Raw genomic sequence first — 18,241 nt, forward strand, 5'->3', positions numbered from 1 at the left:
TATTGTCCTGTGAAAAACCCTCCTCCTGTCTGAAGCCTCAGCCTTCTATTTCATTCCTTAGCTCAGGATATTATATATACCTCATTTTACCTTTCTGTCTGTGACTCTTTCATGCATGTGGGGTTTCTGTATGTACTTATGTAATTAAATTTGGTTATTTTCTCTGGTTAATCTCTCTTATGTGGATGTAATTATTAGACCAGCCAAAAGAAACTGGAAGGGTAGAGAAAAATGTTTTCTCCCCAACAGGAGAACAAGAATGGATTGGGAGAAGGCATAGGAATGGCATGACACCTCTCAGCAAACAGGCCAGATGAAAGAAAAAACCGAACAGCATGAAAACAGCTGTGAAAAAGACAGACCCGACCTGGCCAGTTTGGCTCAACGGTTAGAGCATTGGCCTGCGGTCCAGAGAGACCCGGGTTCGATTTCCATTAAGGGCGCATACCTCAGTTGCAGTTTGTCCCCAGCCCCGATTGGTCGTGTGGGTGGCAGCCACTCAATGTGTCCAGTTCATGGTGATGTTTCTCTCTTTCTCTCTCCCTCTCCCTCCCCCTCCCCCTCCCTCCCACTCTATCTGAACAAAAAATGGAAAAATGTCCTTGGATGAGGATGAAGAAAAAAAAAGACAGACCCCCTCTCTTTTTCATCTTCACTCATATTTGATGACTGCATATTCACTAAAAATGCAAGCTACTTTAATAATGGTTTTAGTTAAAAAATAATATTAACATTTTATGGGACAAGAGAATTCTGGATCAGCCCATAGCACCATTATGATAATTTGAGCAACCCAAGTACTGACAAATCCAGAATGGCCATAACCATGTCTTCATTAGTTTTGCTTAATGTTTAGAATGTCTACAAAGTGCTCTTTAAAAATAAATAAATAAATAAGCTGAATTTTTTTGGCAGGAAAGTCATTGTGAAGTTTTTAAGTAAATGAAAAGGGCTTTCTTTGCATTGAAATGTAAAGTTCTCATTTCCTCTCTTTAAATGTTTAAAGGATTTTTTTGTCAGTTTCAGCATGAAGAAACATTAAAATTCATCACAGCCAAAACCCATAGTGGATAAAAAAAAAAAAAAAAAAAATAGATGTTAAATATCAGCAAATGGATCTGATACTCTGCAGAGTATTTCTGCTGTCAAAGAAGGACCATGGGATAAAAATCACATGTTCCGGATTTGACATCCCTTGGCATCTTATAAATAGCCTACATGGGTCCATACCTTAAAACTGCCAACATCAGCAAAATTCTGCCCAAGTTTCTAGTAAGTTAAACAAACAAAACAGAGGGAGGAAATGCAGCTAGATTGCATATAAAAACCCCAGGACCCCGAAAACTGACCTCAAACTCATTTCACCAAAAGATATTCTCTGCCCTTCTGCAGAATTGTCCATTTATTTATAAACCAAAGAGCATTTTTGTAGTATGTTTGTATGAGTAAATAAGAACATAGAGAGTTGATATAGGGCAGGGAAGGATGGTGGGTGAGTGCCAAGGATTTTCCATGTGAAAAAAATTTTTTGAATAATAAAAAATAGATTTTTCTCATTATTACATTTCTGCCTCGAGAGAGCAGCACAGTGATCCGTTGGCCTAGATTTCTAACATTTTACACCACCTTTCCCACAAGGAAAAAAATGCGTTTATCAGTGTGCTTTCAGATTTAAAATTTTAAAAAGGTGAGTTTGCCCTGAAGTTGGGAAGGCTTTTTCCTTGACAGGGAGTTCTTCAGAGACTAAGAGAGGGCCCCCAATACATCCTGTTGAGTGAAGCTTTGGTGACTATCACCACAGAGCTAATCATTTCCCCCCAAAACTCAAAGTTGTAAAAAGTTTGTTTAATCAACAATTTCTATTGAGCAATAGTTTCCTCCTTTTCTTAAATTATTAATCAAGGAAATTGGCAATTAGAGCTTCTTATTTACCTATTATATGCTGCTGTTTCCTATAATGAGTTGTTCTTTCTGCCCAACGCAAAGAAAAAAAAAAATCACTTTTTATTTTTGCTCTCTGAAATTTTCTTAGAATAAATGTGTACTTTGATATTTGAGACAACAATGGCATTTATTGAGATACACTGTACAACAGATGATTTATAAACATTTCATATAATTCTTATAGCCCATCTGCAAGGAATAAGAAGGGTTAGAGAAAAAGATTGAGTTTCGTAAAGTTGTCAAAATCTTCTGTAGCCAGGCAGGTGCAAAGCTGAATTGTGAGCACTGATCTGCAGGGTGCTACATACCTCGTGTTTCTGCCTCTCGCTGGTGCCTTTTTGACAAATAGCTTAGTCACTCACAGCTTATGGACCACAAAGTTTCTGGGGGCTTCAGCTTGGACACACCTGCTTCTGTGACCCTTCCAAACTCTGACAGAAACACACGCAGTCACATTCCACTCCTGCTCGTAAACACAAACTTGCAATGTTCCAAAGAAAAATTTCATAATGCCACTTGGCAACTTGCATTCTTTGTTAACTTGTATAGATCAACCCTTTAATGGCTGTCTATTGTGATACTGTAGCATCATTTATTAAATATTTCTCTATTGAGAAACGTTTAGATTGTTGTCCATTTCTTTTGCCATTGCAAACAATTTTGCCATAAATATAAGCATTTATTTTTCTGTGGATTCGCACAAATATTTTCGATCCTGAGCATTCAGAATTCTGGGCACATGAATCTGCATAGCTTAAAGTGTGAATGACGTCACTAGATGGCCCTTCAAAAAGTCATAGTGGCCCTGGCCAGTTTGGCTCAGTGGTTAGAGCATCGGCCTGCGGTCCTGAGAGACCCGGGTTCGGTTCCCGCTAAGGGCATGTACCTCGATTGCAGTTTGTCCCCGGCCCTGGTTGGTCGTGAGGGTGGCAGCCACCCGATGTGTTCCTTTCACATCGATGTTTCTCTCTCTCTCTCTGTTCCTCTCTCTCCCTCCCACTCTACCTGAACAAAAAATGGAGGGATGTCCTCCGGTGAGGATAAAAAAAAAAAAAAAAAAGTCACAGTGATTTTTATTCCCACCGACCTGTTGAGAACAAGCATTTTCCTAATCCATTGGCCAACAGTGAAACTATCAACATTTTTACTAACATTATAGGGAAAAATTGTGATTATTTTTTTTATTGTGGTTTTGATTTTTTAAAATGTTTTGTGCTATTTCCTAGATTTTTGACTAATTCTATTGTTTTGAGAATCATCTGTTCACATTCTTTATTCATTTTCTTTTCTTATTGATTTGTAAGAACCAATGACATTAATACTGATACTAGTATTGTGTTGATCTGTCTTTATTTGTGTTTAAATTTTGTTTAAATGCCTTTTGCTGTGATTCGACTGACAACGGTGTAACCAAATGCTAAGCAGAGCTTTTCTAAGCACTGGATGTGTGAGATGTGTTCTGTTATTTCCCACTCTGTTTGAATGAGAAAGCTGAAGACGGAGACACCCGGTCGGTCAGTGAGTTGCCAGGACAGGAAGTCAAGCAGTCTGACTCAGGTCTGCTGGAGCATACGGCCCTCTCTGTTGACTTTCCCTCCCTTCATGACTTCTCAGTTGAAGACATATTTCAAATATGGGTCAGTAGGATTATTAAATCCGACGCTTCCCAGACGAGAGAAAAGGCTTTAGAATGCTTCTCGTGTCCCACAAAACGTTAGGGCTGTCATTGTAGGGTGTGTTGCCTTTGACCTTGGCTCGGGTTTGACCTTCCCATGACAATGCAGAATAACCAAAGCAAGCGTGGGTGGATGAGGCCAAGGATGTCATAAGAGATACCAACTGGTAGTTACAAAGCAGTCACCAGGATGTAAAGTCCAGCATAGGAAACATAGTCAATAATATCGTAATAACTATGTATGGTGGCAGGTGGGTACTAGAACTGTACCCACATAAATTATACAATTGTCTAAACACTGTGCCGAATTCCTAAAACGAATATAAAGTGATATTGCATGTCAGCTGTAATTGGAAAAAAAAAAAAGGCATGTCTCGAGAGCATAAACTTGCAATTAACAATATATTTCAAAGCTACGCATATATGAATACAGCCTCCCACACAGTCCCGTACTGTCCTGTGCGAAGTTGGCACACGTGAACATGGCCAGGTGGATACAAAGCCCACAGAAAACTCCTGAGCAGAAACCGCAGGCGGCTGAAGGAACCCGGGTGGACTGTCATGTGACAGGGTTGACAGGTGTCTTTGGGCCGCTTTGTCTGCCCAGGAGCACTTGCCACAGTGGGCTCCCTGCCTTGAACCCTGGTTGATCCCTGAGCCACCTGACCATGTCTACTGTTGGCATCTCCCTCAGATCTCTGAGGGTTCATGTACTTTCTGCCCAGGCGACAGCCCCTTGAATTCAAGGTTCATCTTATTTCTCCCAGTCACTCCCCCATCTCTCTCCTCTGTTTTGACAATGTCCCCAAGTGTGGCTCTGAGGGTCCTTCCAGCCTGAGCCCCCAAACTGTGCCCGGCTCGTGATACTATCCCGTTTTACAGTTTCCAACTCCTTCTTCTTTTCTGCGTCCTTTTTTAGAGATCTCCATCAGAGTCATCACAGGGCTTAGGTCCTTGTCCTGCCCCTCAACTGCACAGAGCTTTCTGTTCAGCAGCAAACAGGGGCTTTCCCTCTGCATGGGGAGCCCCAAATGTTTCCCAGTTCTGTGTGAGTTCATTAAAACATGCTTGTCTGCTGTGTCTAATCATCGCATCTGCACAAAAATGATTACTGGAGACGATGACGTATGCTGTTCTGTCCTCCAAAGGAACAGAGAAGGATTTAGCAGGACCCTCCATGGGATAATGCCCAAACCCCCAAATGACTCCAATGATGAGAACCGAAACTTCCACCCCAGGTGGACCTTTCAACATCCATTGAGTTACTCTGGAGACGGGAGCCACCACCGCCCACTCTGCGTGGGGCTGGGTCCAAACCCAATGTTTATGTCGGTCAGAAATTTAAAATCCCTTTCTCATTTCGCAAATGAGAACTGCTCTTCTTTTCGTGTTTAGTGTGTCTCTGCCAGGAAAATGTCCATAATTCTGCGCTCGGCAGAGCTTGTTATACAACTCCTCAACACGGAATTTGATATGTGAAAATTGGTTCTTTTTAAATTTTTATTTGTATTTTTTTTGGCAGGCTCCAGGAAAGGCCTGTTTCCTGGCACTAAAAGTAACCAGTCTTGGCGTGAACAGCCCCTGACAATCCCCAGCATATGGTAAGAGAAGGCGCTTCTGCCCACCCATCAGGTAAGTGCCATCTTTCTGACTGGAGCAATGATAGATGTCGTGCTCGGTGAGCAATGCCTGCTGGGAAAGGTGCCAGCAGCCAACTGGCCAACGCTAGCGAGCAGGTCAGACTGTGCAGGCCTCTGGCTGGGGCAGGCCTGCTGGTCCCCAAGCACGCTGAGGCCGCCCGCTAGCAAAACGGACTCTGACAAGTCCTCAGTGTGGCCGCAGACCAGAGTCTTGTTATCCGCTTTGCTAATGGATCTGCAGTGTTCGATGGGAATGGTGGTATTTCGGGGTAGACGTACATGCAGAGAGCACTGCTTTAGCTTTTAGGTGCGAACTCACGAGTTGAATCTCTCATCTGTGACTTTGAGATGGACTCAGTCATCTCAAAGGGGCGGGACCTGCCAATCAGAGTGTCTGCTATCCTGTGTATCAAAGCATTTTACCTTCAGCCCTGACTGTCACTGGCAGTCATGTGGTCATTTTGATTCTTCTGGAAACTACTTTATTGTTTCATCAAAAAAAAAAAAAAAAGGATATATATATTCTTCCTTGAATATATTTATTTATATAAATCAAGGCAGAAAAATGAAATGACTCAAAAGCATGAAGAACATAAAGCTCATGCAAATGTCATTACAAGATAATGACGGGTAATGCTTTGAAAAACAGTCCTACAGAAATCTCTCTACTCACGAATACAGTATTTTATAAATGACTTCATGCCACACATGCTCACTCATAACCTGCATTTTTTATTTCATACTATATCATGAATATTATTTTTTGAATGTGGCATCAGAGACCGTTGCACGTGTTTACAAATATTTACTTAAGCCGTCCTCTAGGGAGGTCATTTAGGTTGCTTCTAATTTTCTAATATTATAGCAGTTCTGTTGGGAATGTCTTTTTGTGCCTATGCAATTATTACTTTAGGGAAAATTCCTGGAGACTGGATGGTTGAGTCGGTGGTGGGAACATTTTGCCCTTTGGTATATATGGCTAAACTTTCCAAAATAAATAATTTGTTGATTTATATATTACTAACAACAGTGAGCTTTAGCAAATGCTTTGATGATTACGAATGAATTTTGCTTTGCAGTCTGGAGAAAGATGGCAGCTTGTTCTCAGGTAAGATGGACTAGAAGCCCTTTGGTTGGGCTGCTGGTGACCAGCTGGCAGAAATCTCTGCTGAGATTTTTAGGGAATGAAAATAGGAAGTCATCAGGATTAGCAACCTCAACCAGGGCTCATCTGACGCATAATCCCACTGTTTTGTCTCGTTAGCATGCTCTCCACGTATCCTAAGACACCTCTCATGTTCTTCTGTCTCCTCACACCTCCCAACCTTGCCTTTTCCTCCTCCGTGACTTCAGTGGACGACTTCTCTTACAGCTTTACCGAGACAAGGCAGAAGTCGTCTGAAAGAAACCTTTTCTTTGCCAACGAACTTACAAATACAAATTGTTTGCGTGTATTACATGTCTCTTTCTTCCTTTATTGCATTGACTAGGACATGGATGATCCTGATGAATGTGCAAGTCATAACGCATCAGTATTAATAGGGATGGTTTTCATATTTCATCTAAGTAGAAGGCTTGCCTTAGGTTTCTGGTGGGTACCCTCATCTGGTGATTCTCTCCAGGGGCCATGTCGCCACCTCCCACCCTGGGGATGTTTGGCAAAAGATCTGGGAGGGCTGCTATTGGAATCCAGGGGATAGAGAGCAGCAACACAGCTAAACATCCTGTAGTGCACAATACAGACCCTCCAGGCAGTGATCTGGTCCAAAATGTCAACAGTACCACCGCTGAGAAACCTGCCAGGTTTGTGACACAGCTCAGTCCTTAGGGGAGTGGACTTGGGACACAGACTGCCTGGGTTTGAATCCTGCATCTCCTACTTACAAACAGTGGGGCTTGGCCAAAAGAGGTTAAGATTTCACTGAAGTTTGGATTGCATGTACGTGGCCCATCATTGCTTTTGCATTTGGAGATCACCACCCCGTGCTAATGATGATATAATTAGAAAATACCGTATGTCCAAGAAGTCCTAAGTAAGGCGTAGCCATTGGTTGTCTGTCTTGCTGACTTGGGGGAGCTCTTTTGGAAGGAGTTTGAAATAGGTTTGTTCCAAAGACAACACATAAGGTCACGAGGAAAGAATCTGAGTCAAATCCAAGCATTTCAATGACGCCTGAGTGGAGATCTAAGTGGGGGTCTCCGCATGTCTTTCATCAAAGCCAGTGCAGACCATGAATCCTGTGGTTCCATGTTCTTCTTGTCATGCTTCTGCTAATTACACCTCTGCCTGGATGATCTCTGAAATGGCAACAGTAACAAGCTCCTTGTCCTGGTGGCCACCTGGAGTTGGCTTGGGATGAGAGCAGCTAGACCAGCTCCTGTGACCCGGGAGGGGCAGACTGCTCCCTCCCAGCAGGGAGGAAGAAGAGAACATCAGCACAGCCTACTGCTTTTTTCCACACACGTGCCTCACATCCTTTGAGCTGTGTTCTGAGTTCCTCTGGCTTTCTGCCTACTGAAAATTGCATGTATCAATATATCCTAAGTATATATTGTATAAAACACATAGTTGTATGCATACTGCACTTTTAGCTCTAATCATCTCCCTCTTTGATTATTTCAGTTGCCTCCTACTTTAACTGTATATTCTGATTTTGGCCAACCATCAATCTCTATGGAGTGGCTACGGTGTTTTTTTTAAATTATTTTATTTTATTTTTAATATATGTTATTGATTTTTTAGAGAGAGAGGAAGGGAGAGATAGAAACATAGATGTGAGAGAGAAACATCAATTGGCTGCCTTTTGCACACCCCTTACTGGGCATCAAGCCCACAACCTGGGCATGTGCCCTGACCAGGTATTGCACTGGTATTGCACCTCTTGGTGCCTGGGTCGACGCTCAACCACTGAGCCACACTGGCCGGGCACTTCAAGGACTTTAAATAGTCTGTTTGCTTCCTCCCTCCTTCTCAACATGGCTACTTCAGATTTCCTCTTCATGTCCAAGGTTCACCGTCTCTTGGTCCTCTGAGGAAACTTACTTGCGTTTTACTTTAAGCCATTCTCTTGTTATTATATCAATAACACCATCTGTTCTCTCTGCTGTATTTTTCGGTGAATGGACAGAATCGTACATAGTGAGTGATTATGTTTGGTGTGTATGTTGTCTTGGAAGGTGGCTCCATTAGGTGGGATGCTCTAGGCTGGAGCCCTGCTTTATATTGAACCCCTAGCTCTCCCGGCCCTCAAATGCTAGGAGGAAGTCTGTGACAAAAGTTTGAATAAACAAATGGTCGCAGTGATGGTCACACCCCAGAATATGTTTGTGGGGTTCATTCATTCTCCCCAGAAATGCATTCCTGGCTCCTCCCCTCCCCAGATCCTGCAGAGTGACATTTTTACATCATGTCCCACTGCTTGTCTTTTGTAACCACGTCAGCAAGGAAGAGTCCCCAGGACTCCTGCCATCTTCGGGTGAGGGAGCATTTTGGGAGAGCCCGTTACCACCGCACGGGAGGGACACTGCAGCTTTTGTCTGCAGGAGGCAGCTTGCGGGGAACAGGAATGCAAGCTGTCCCCAGTGACCAGCACTTACCGCCACTCGGGGGGACCACAGTCAGCAGGAAAAGGGGTCTGTTCTCTAAAGCACCGTCAAGCCTGGCCCTTCTGCAGATCTCATCAACAGAGCACCAATTAGTGCTCATTAGAAGGTGTTTGGGTTTTTAAAGTTTATTTTGCTTTCCTGATGTGGATACCATGCCTGAGAAAAGTGGACTGAAACGGCAGTGTGTTCAGGAAAGGACACTTTGCTGAGGGGACCTGCTTTCCTGACACCGCAGTGAGGCTCAGAGGGCTTAATGAGAACTGCACCTTCGCACACGCCACTCTGGCTCTGTGGCTCCTTCTGATTATCGTTACTTTATAGGGACACAAGTTCCACACGGCCCATTGTGGGAAACAGTCGACACGTTGTAAAGCCGGGATGGTTATAAATTGCTAAACTGCTTATCCTTTTTGGACATGGTCGGATGGGGTGATACAAGTTGGTTTCCTGGACTGGATCCCAGCGGCCTGAGGGGTCACGTGGGGGGGGGAGGAATGCACTGTTTCAGAACAATGAGCGACTGTGCTTCCTCGAATCCACATCTGCTTCCCTGCTTCTTCCATCTGCAGTCTCGCAGAATAAGTCCTACTTTTTCTCGTGTAATTTCGATGTTGCCTGAAACAGCACAAAGAAGATAGAGATTAAAAACTGAGGATATCCAACAGCACAAGGTTTAGAGGCTGAGAACGTGGGTGCCAGTCCCAGCTATCCAATTCCTAGTTGGGTGGCCTTGGGCTAATCATGAACCTCTGTGAGCCTCAGTTTCCCTAAGAGTGGTACAGAGGTAATAATATCTGCTCTGCTTATATCACATGGCTGCTTACCTCCTAGCAGGGTGCTGTAGACTGAATGTGTTTCCTGGAAAATTCATCTGTTGAAATCCTAACTCCCAATGTGATGGTTTTAAGAAGTGGGACTTTTGGGAGGTAATTAGGTCATGGGGCTGGAGCCCCCATGAATAAGTTCAGTGCCCGGCCAGTGTGGCTCAGTGGTTGAGCGTCGACCCACGCACCAAGAGGTCGTCGGTTCTATTCCTGGTCAGTGTACACGCCCAGGTTGTGGGCCCGATCCCCAGTGCGGGGCATGCAGGAGGCAGCCAATCAATGTTCTCTCTCATCGATGTTTTTATTTTGCTCTCCCTCTCCCTTCCTCTCTCTCTAAAGTCAATAAGAAAAAGAAAAAAACAGAAAGAGAGAGAGAGATGACGGAGCCCCCAATCCCCTTCTGCCAGGTGGTAACACATCGAGCTGATCTTAGACGTACCAGACTCCAGCTGTGAGAAATGCATTCCTGTTGGTTATAAGGCCCCCAGTCTATGGTATTTTTGTTGTAGCAGCCCAAACAGACTAAGAAATTTATCTATAAATCCAAAGAAACTATAGCTATAAGGCTTCATACAGGGATAATCATTTACTGAAACTTTGTTTACATAAATAGTCAGTTGATTTAGCTATTTTTACCCTGATCCCAAAACCAAACAGTACTAAACACACACACATACACACACATACACACATATACATGCATACACATATACACATGCACATACATGCACGCATATACACACACGCACACATACATACACACATATACACACGCCATACACACATGCAGAAACACATACACAGATATACACAGAGACACGCATGCACATATACACACATACACACAGGCACACACACATACATGCACATACACGCATGTGAATACACACATGCACGTACACACATGGGCATATACACACATGCACACACACACACATACATACACACACACACACACACACACCAATATCCTTCATGAATTCAGAGGCAGAAATTCTTAACACATTGTTAACAAATGCACATACCCTTGAGAGACATATTCCTGAGTTACACTAAAGTGTAGATGATGGATGGCTAATTATGGCCATACTGGAGGTCATGGGAGCCTCCTGACCCAGAGGAGTGGCCTGGAGGTGTAGCTGAGGACAGGAATTGAGAGAGGTACTACGTATGGCAAAATAGTCCCCCCCCCCCAAGAAATCTAACTACAGACTATAAAATCCAGTGGGTGATTTTGCCTTTGAACTGTCCTGATATTAAGTATTTAATCACTCAATCTGGAATTTTTATCTCCATTTGAATGAGTGCATTTCTTCATTCATTTCTTCATTTATTCCCCAGCAAGTTTTATTAAATCTACTTTCCATTTGCAGTATTGTGGTAAGTGATCTAGATGTAAACCAGCCATCAACTTCAAGGAATTTTTTATCTAATGGGGAAGAAAAGAGAAATGAAAAGAGTAAGCGTTGTCCAGGGTAGCGAGATAGAAAAGAACCACCTTTATAGTCTGGATTTCGGAGGACGTAGCTTCCAAACTGTGTCTTAAGAAAGTCTGGTTTTGGTAAATGGGGGTGGATGGGGAAAGGTTTTCCAGGTAGAGGAAAACAGCCCGAGTAAGAGCTTAGTGGCCCGGCCCCCACACAGGGCTGCAGTTAGACTTCTGTCCTCCACTCTACAAGTCTCCGCTCCTCTGAGAACACCAGCCTTCCTGCTGCTTTCTCATCCCGTCTCCAGGGCAGCCGATTGCATCCAAAGGGCAGCTCTCCTGGCCTGTGCTTCTGAGATCAAAGCTGCCCCCTCCTTCCCTCTTTTCCCTAGCGAGGGGCAAGTGAAGTCCAGGGGTTTTTACTTCGGAGACGCCACTAGCCACCATACGCTCAGCACTTGGGAGGTAACACATTTGCGATGTCACAATTGATAATCAACTCTAGTAAAAGAATGTCCAAATCAATTGAGCTTTAGCAAGGGCAAACCGGCTGGACGCGGGCGGGCTCCCAGCTAGAGCTGGCTGGACTTGATAAATTTGCCCTTATTATGGCTATTGATGTTTAAATTTCTTCAGGGATGTTGTTACATGGGTGCCTGGTGGTGACAGAGGTACGGTGACCTCCTTCGATCCTTAATCTACACCTGTTAGTTGGCTCCCTAGTTGCCTCTGAGTATACTCAGGCTTAAAGGTTAACAAAAGAAAAACAGGCCAAGTTTACGCGACGGCAGCAGCAGATCAATGCAAGTAAATAACCTTCTCTGTCTTATTTCCCCAAGCATTATTGATCCAAGTTCTTTGTTCTTTGTCATGTTTCTGTCTTCTGTTCCCGGGGGACACTCAACGATCAGCCCGTATTGGACATGTTAACTGGCATATTATGACAGCCACCACTTTGTCACTCAGTGTGGTGATATATATATGAAATTCTACTTTAGTGTTTTCTAAGCTGGAGACCACTCAGTGAATCTCAGACGTAAACTTCTTTGGCTCCAGTTTCTTTTCTTTTCCTCCTGTAGCAAGCAGGTGAAGGCCACGAATCTCTATCATGATAGTAGGTTTACTTATTTGCTTTAAATAACTCATCCAAAAATGATAGGACAGTGTAAAAAACGACACCATCTGGTGAAGCTTGGGGTATATTCCAGGTGATACCTAGTACATGCTGATGTCTAGTCTGACCGCCAATTGCTTTAGAAATTGGGTCCTTTTCTTTCAGTTGCCTGGTCATTTTTAAAGGCTGATTGCATCTCTCCCTCATTTTCTCTGTGGAATGCTAAGAGATTTTGCAGTGTTAATTCTGGCCATCCCAACTTACTCTTTCTGCAGCCGGGTTCTGCTGGGGCCCAAACAAGATTTGTGCTCGAAGTGATGAGTGTTCATTTGAACATGTCTAGCATCCTTACATGGAGTTCATTGGAGTCCATCCATATGTATATGATGTATGCATATAATTGCAAAATAGAATTTTCCATGTAATTGACAAAATGTTCTACAGACCTTCTTTTTTGCTAAACCCATTATACTTTGAAACATATTTGTTTAGTTGAAAAAAAAAGTATCTTCTTTGAGTTACAAAGTTAAAAAAGCTAGGTGAGTAATAAAAGGTATCAGTCAGTGCTAAACTCCTTTCTGTGGGTCTCCTCAATTGGGATGTTTGGTTTCATTATTTTTAAAAATTCTTGAAAGAATGTAAGGGCATTATCAGGTATTTTCATACTTGGCACCTTGAAAGGGAAAAGTACTTTTTTTTTTTTTTTTTTTTAACTGAAAACTAATTTGAATGGAAAAAAAAAAAAAAGAACCTGTGTCTTGTAATTCTTGCCTTTGAACTGAACATTTATTATGTCAAACATAATGAAGCCAATAGTAGTTATTTTGCAAAGGAAAAGCTAGTCTGTTCACAACTAGATAGTGCCAGTATTTCCTGTATAGACAACTCTTAAAAAATTAACCCATTATTCGTGGTCTAATATAGTGACACAGATTATAATTATACAAAGTCTGTAGGGTCAAATGGCATAGAAATCTTGTTTCTTAACTTATTTGACTAAACAAACTTCACTTTCCCAGGGACGTATGTAAATGGTGTGTGTGTTTCTCTCTTTCATTTGTCAATCATTTAAATGCCCTGTGTATCTTATTAATGCCATTGCAACTTATCTCTCAGTCCCAATTTAGTATTCTGGTTAATCCATTGAAGTGTAGTCACCTTTTAAATGATGCGTTGATGCAATTTGGAAGCTCATTTCTATCCCTTCTTTACATGCAGGCATCACTGCAGGCCTTGCTGGAGAATGTGGCATTGGCTATCATGAATGCTTAGAGCTTTTCATCCTCGGTGTGCTTTGCAAACACTAATTAATAAATCCTCGGATGATGCACCAACTGGAGTTGCTAGTGTTCTATTCAACAGATAAGAATTCCTGACTTTTGGCCACTTACTTAACCTACCTCACTATTTCAGAGACAGTTATCAGGACAGGTAATAGCCCTAGGACCTTATGTTGTTGCTTCTCTGTGTGATTTACTGGGATGCTCTCTGAAATGGCAGATGTGTGTTCTTGGATACTCTCATCTTAGAGCATCCCCTCTTGACATCTGTTGTCTCTAACCATGGCACTAAAATGCCATTAAGAACATTTTGTTTGCATGTTATTCAGGAGATGATGATATATATTCTAGAAATCATTTTGGAATTAATCTTTATTTTTAAGTCCCCTCCCCACCCCGCCCCCAACCACTGGCTCTCCCATAAAGATCAGTGCAGTTTTAAGAAAACATGGTCGAACTTTGAGCAGAAATAAAAATGAAGTCAACTGAAGGATTTCAGCCTTTGGATTGCTGCCAAATAACCTCTTCTTTTCTATCCCTCAAGCTGTTGTTGGAAGTTAAAAGAGACAAAAGGACTATTTTTAAAGCTTTAAAGTACTTGGCATTATAGAAAGGGTCTGTCTGGGAATTGTTTATTCCCCCAAATGAGAATTTTGTCAGTTTAGGCCATACTCCGAAAGAACCAAAATTTTTCCAGAAATGATACTCAAAGACATCTTTAGGGCACAGAATGGAAGCATAATCATTACAATTTTTACAAGACTTGTATTTATTTGTGTTATATTTATCCTCACCCAAGGACATTTTTTTCCATTTTTTTGCACAGATAGAGTGGGAGGGAGAGAGAGGAAGAGAGAGAGAGAGAGAAACATCGATGTGAAAGGGACACATCGAGTGGCTGCCACCCGCATGACCAACCAGGGCCGGGGACAAATTGCAACCGAGGTACATGCCCTTAGCGGGAACTGAACCCGGGTCTCTCCGGACCGCAGGCCGATGCTCTAACCGCTGAGCCAAACCGGCCAGGGCTATTTGTGTTATATTTTCTACAGGAGTTTCAGTGTTAAAATAAACCTTGTGAAGTATTTAAATATTCCCAAGATGAACCCGAATCAAGAAACAGATTCATGGTAGCTTTCCTTGGGGATGATACCAGTGTCAGAAATTATAGAATTTTAGAGTATACAACCTCCCTTATGCAGAGAAATTGGAATATGTTTAATAGACAAAAATTTAAATTTTCCCAAGATCTCAGTCCATTTTTTTGTACTTACATATGCTGCCATAGGGTATGCATGCTAAATAAATCTTAATAACTCATCTGTATAAGATGCATGTCAGATAATAATTACCATGAACATTCTCGCTGAGCATAACCTTATTATCAATGTACACCACTTACTGCCCCTTTTTTCTGTACTTGAAAGGACATTTTGAAAAATTAAATATATTGAAAATTAGAGCATTTGGGAAATATTCACTTAATAAGCACAAAACAATGTTTTGAAGAACATTTCAAAAAATTGGTGAAAAATAATAGTCATTGTAAATAAGCAGAAAAGTGTAAAAAAAAAAAAAAAAAAAGAATGCCTTTAAAATTTTTTGTTCTATGCAGTACTTTATATTACAGTCCTATGATGTTAATCATGTTAGGATTTATTTTTCTTTCTCCAATTGAAAACTTTTTTTTCTGTACGTAGTGAAGAATGAACAGTGTACCTTGTTTAAATTGTCATGAAATTCAAATGAAGAAGTCTAAATTAATGAGGTTTTACTATGCTTGAACCAATGCCAATGACTGATATCAGATTATCTCCAGTTTCTGAACCAATAGCAATTATGCTTGTATCTTCTGTGGTGTCAACCTGAATTAAAAATTGGCCAGCTTTATTAAGACTACTCCTAACAGACTTCTCAATTAATTTGGAGATACTATCAAATAATGTAGTTCACTGCAGCTTCTAAAATGAATAACATAAAAACACCTTTCTACCTTTTACTTACTTTATTATGAATTCAAGGTTTTTAAAAATAGAACACAATAATTGCTCAACATAAGTTAGATCCAGTGGGGAAAACTGATGTTCTCGTTCCTTTGTTTAAATGTATTGCCAATTCCTTTATCCCATAATAATTGTTTCTATACTGTTAAATCTAATTACAATAATCAATTCCGTAATCTGTGTGTTCTACCTAGTTTTTTTCAGTAGTCAAACTGATGATATTGGCCTCATTCAATTGATTTGTCTGCTAGAGTCAGTATGTACATGGTCCCGAATTAAAAATGGCTTCAAGATAAAGACATATATTATCAGTATATGATAGTGTACATGTATATAAAATACAAAAACGTATGTAAGCCAAAAGGATGTTCCTTAGACAATTAGTAGTCGTCTTCTCATAGTGGTGGGATTTAAAACTTAAACCTTTTTCTTTATACTTTTTTGTTTGAATTGTTTGTAATAACGATCTGCTATTTTTCACCAAATGTTTAAAGTATTCTTCAAAACATTGTTTTGTGCTTATTGAAACTTTAAAAATGAATACTGTTCCCAAAATGCTGTTAATTTTTAATATACATTTAATTTCTCAAAATGTCCCTGCACCAACTTCTAGTTATAACATATATAAGCCGTGGGAATGTAAAGTACAGCATAGGGGATATAATCAATAATATTGTGATAGCTTTGTATGGTAACAGATAATAAGTAGATTTATTGTGGGGATCTGGGCTAGTATATATAAACATGAAATCACTGTGATGTACACCTGAAACTAACAGGATAGTGTATGTCAATAATATGCCAATAAAAAATCCCCTCAGAAGTGAAACATGGGGCCATATATTTCAAAATAGCATATATTACAATACTAAAGTAATTTCTTTTCATACTTTTATTTAAATTTGAAATATTGCCAGTTAAACAAAAAAAGGAAACTTAAAAAAGTAATGATCCTATCTTCAACACTTTAATTTTAATTTGATATCCTAGTTTTAATTTTTTATTTTTTATAAGTCTATTATTTCCTTTCATTGAGACTACTTTGTTAAATACACATATACAAATACATTTATACTTTGTGAACAATGGCAATGATGTGATAAATTCTTTCAGAAAATTTTGCAATTACATAGCTATAATTCATTAAAGAAACAAGAATTACATATATTAAATATAAATTATACTATATAAATTTAAAATATATACATATATAAAATATATGAATATAATATTTTATTTTATTCATGTATAAAATATTATATACATATATATGCTCATTCCTTTAATTATCTCTGTATAAATATATGTGTATATTATATGACACACACACACTAGAATCCATTAAGGAAAAGAATCCTCAGAGAACATAGCAACGACTTATGTCATCATTTTCATATATTACTTAAATACATGCAAATGAAAAACTAAGTACAAAACTTCACGCTTATAATTCCTTTACAACTAAAAATTCTAAGCAAATTCATAAATTAAATGCATGCAATAAACCATTCTCTTTAATATGGTGGATGATTTTATTTTGCTAAAACTGTAAGTTTGAGGTCCCTAGTAGAAACATGTCTCAGATATGGTTCTGCATTAAATTTATCTCTGTGTTTCAACTTCCATATTGTCATTATAGATTTTTTTAATGCTGTATAACAATGTATGTAGTAGATAGAGAATTATACCTTTAAGACTCTGTTTGCTGCTCTGCGGTTATTGAGATTCAAATTTTATCCAAACTCCGCATGTAAGCTGTCTCCAAACACCAACTTTAATGAATCAGTTGATATATCTACTTGCTTGTTCACTTGAATATAGTGTTGATGTTACTGCATTGCTGATAACTGCATTAAATGGGTATCTAATTCAGTTGCTGCTGGAACTGGGAATAAAAAAATTCTTCACTGTCTTTTTAGCATTACACTTACAGCTAATACAATGGCGCATGCTGTTAAACATAAAAACGTGATCCATTCTGTCTCCAAGGGGAATATGGCATTCATCCTTGACACATTTTTGTTTAAATAATAAACTCAGATGTAATTTGGCCTTCATTTTGATTTAATACATACAAAACAAAACAAAAAATGCAAATTACGGCACTGAGATTGAGCGGCACCGTTTAATTTCCAGACAGCCCAGAATATGATCCTGTTGTTTTGTTCATTGAATCATTTAAAAAATGAAAATGGCCCTGGCCAGTTTGGCTCAGCGGTTAGAGCATCAGCCTGCGGTCCAGAGAGACCCAGGTTTGGTTCCCGCTAAGGGCACGTACCTTGGTTGCAGTTTGTCCCCGGCCCTGGTTGGTCGTGCGGGTGGCAGCCACTCCATGTGTCCCTTTCACATCGATGTTTCTCTCTCTCTTTTTCTCTGTTCCTTTCTCTCCCTCCCACTCTACCTGAACAAAAAATGGAAAAATGTCCTTGGGTGAGGATTAAAAAAAAAAAAAAAAATGAGAATGTTTTAGAGGACTGACGATCCTAGGGAATGGGTTTCTAGAATATGTCCCAGGTTGAAAATCCTACTTTAGTGGAATACATGAGTGTAAAACTGAATTCCCTTGTACTCATTCATTCAAAATATTTATTGAATGACTCTTATGTCCTAAGGGGTTCTAGGTACTTGATGAGTGGGGCAGGCTGTTAAAGCCCTCCCGAGACTCACATTTTAATAGGAGTTAATGTAATGGGGAAGAAATTACTTTCTTACTTACCATGTGATGTTGG

This window comes from Molossus molossus, unplaced genomic scaffold, assembly GCF_014108415.1.
Source record: "Molossus molossus isolate mMolMol1 unplaced genomic scaffold, mMolMol1.p scaffold_m16_p_24, whole genome shotgun sequence".
Taxonomy (NCBI): domain Eukaryota; kingdom Metazoa; phylum Chordata; class Mammalia; order Chiroptera; family Molossidae; genus Molossus; species Molossus molossus.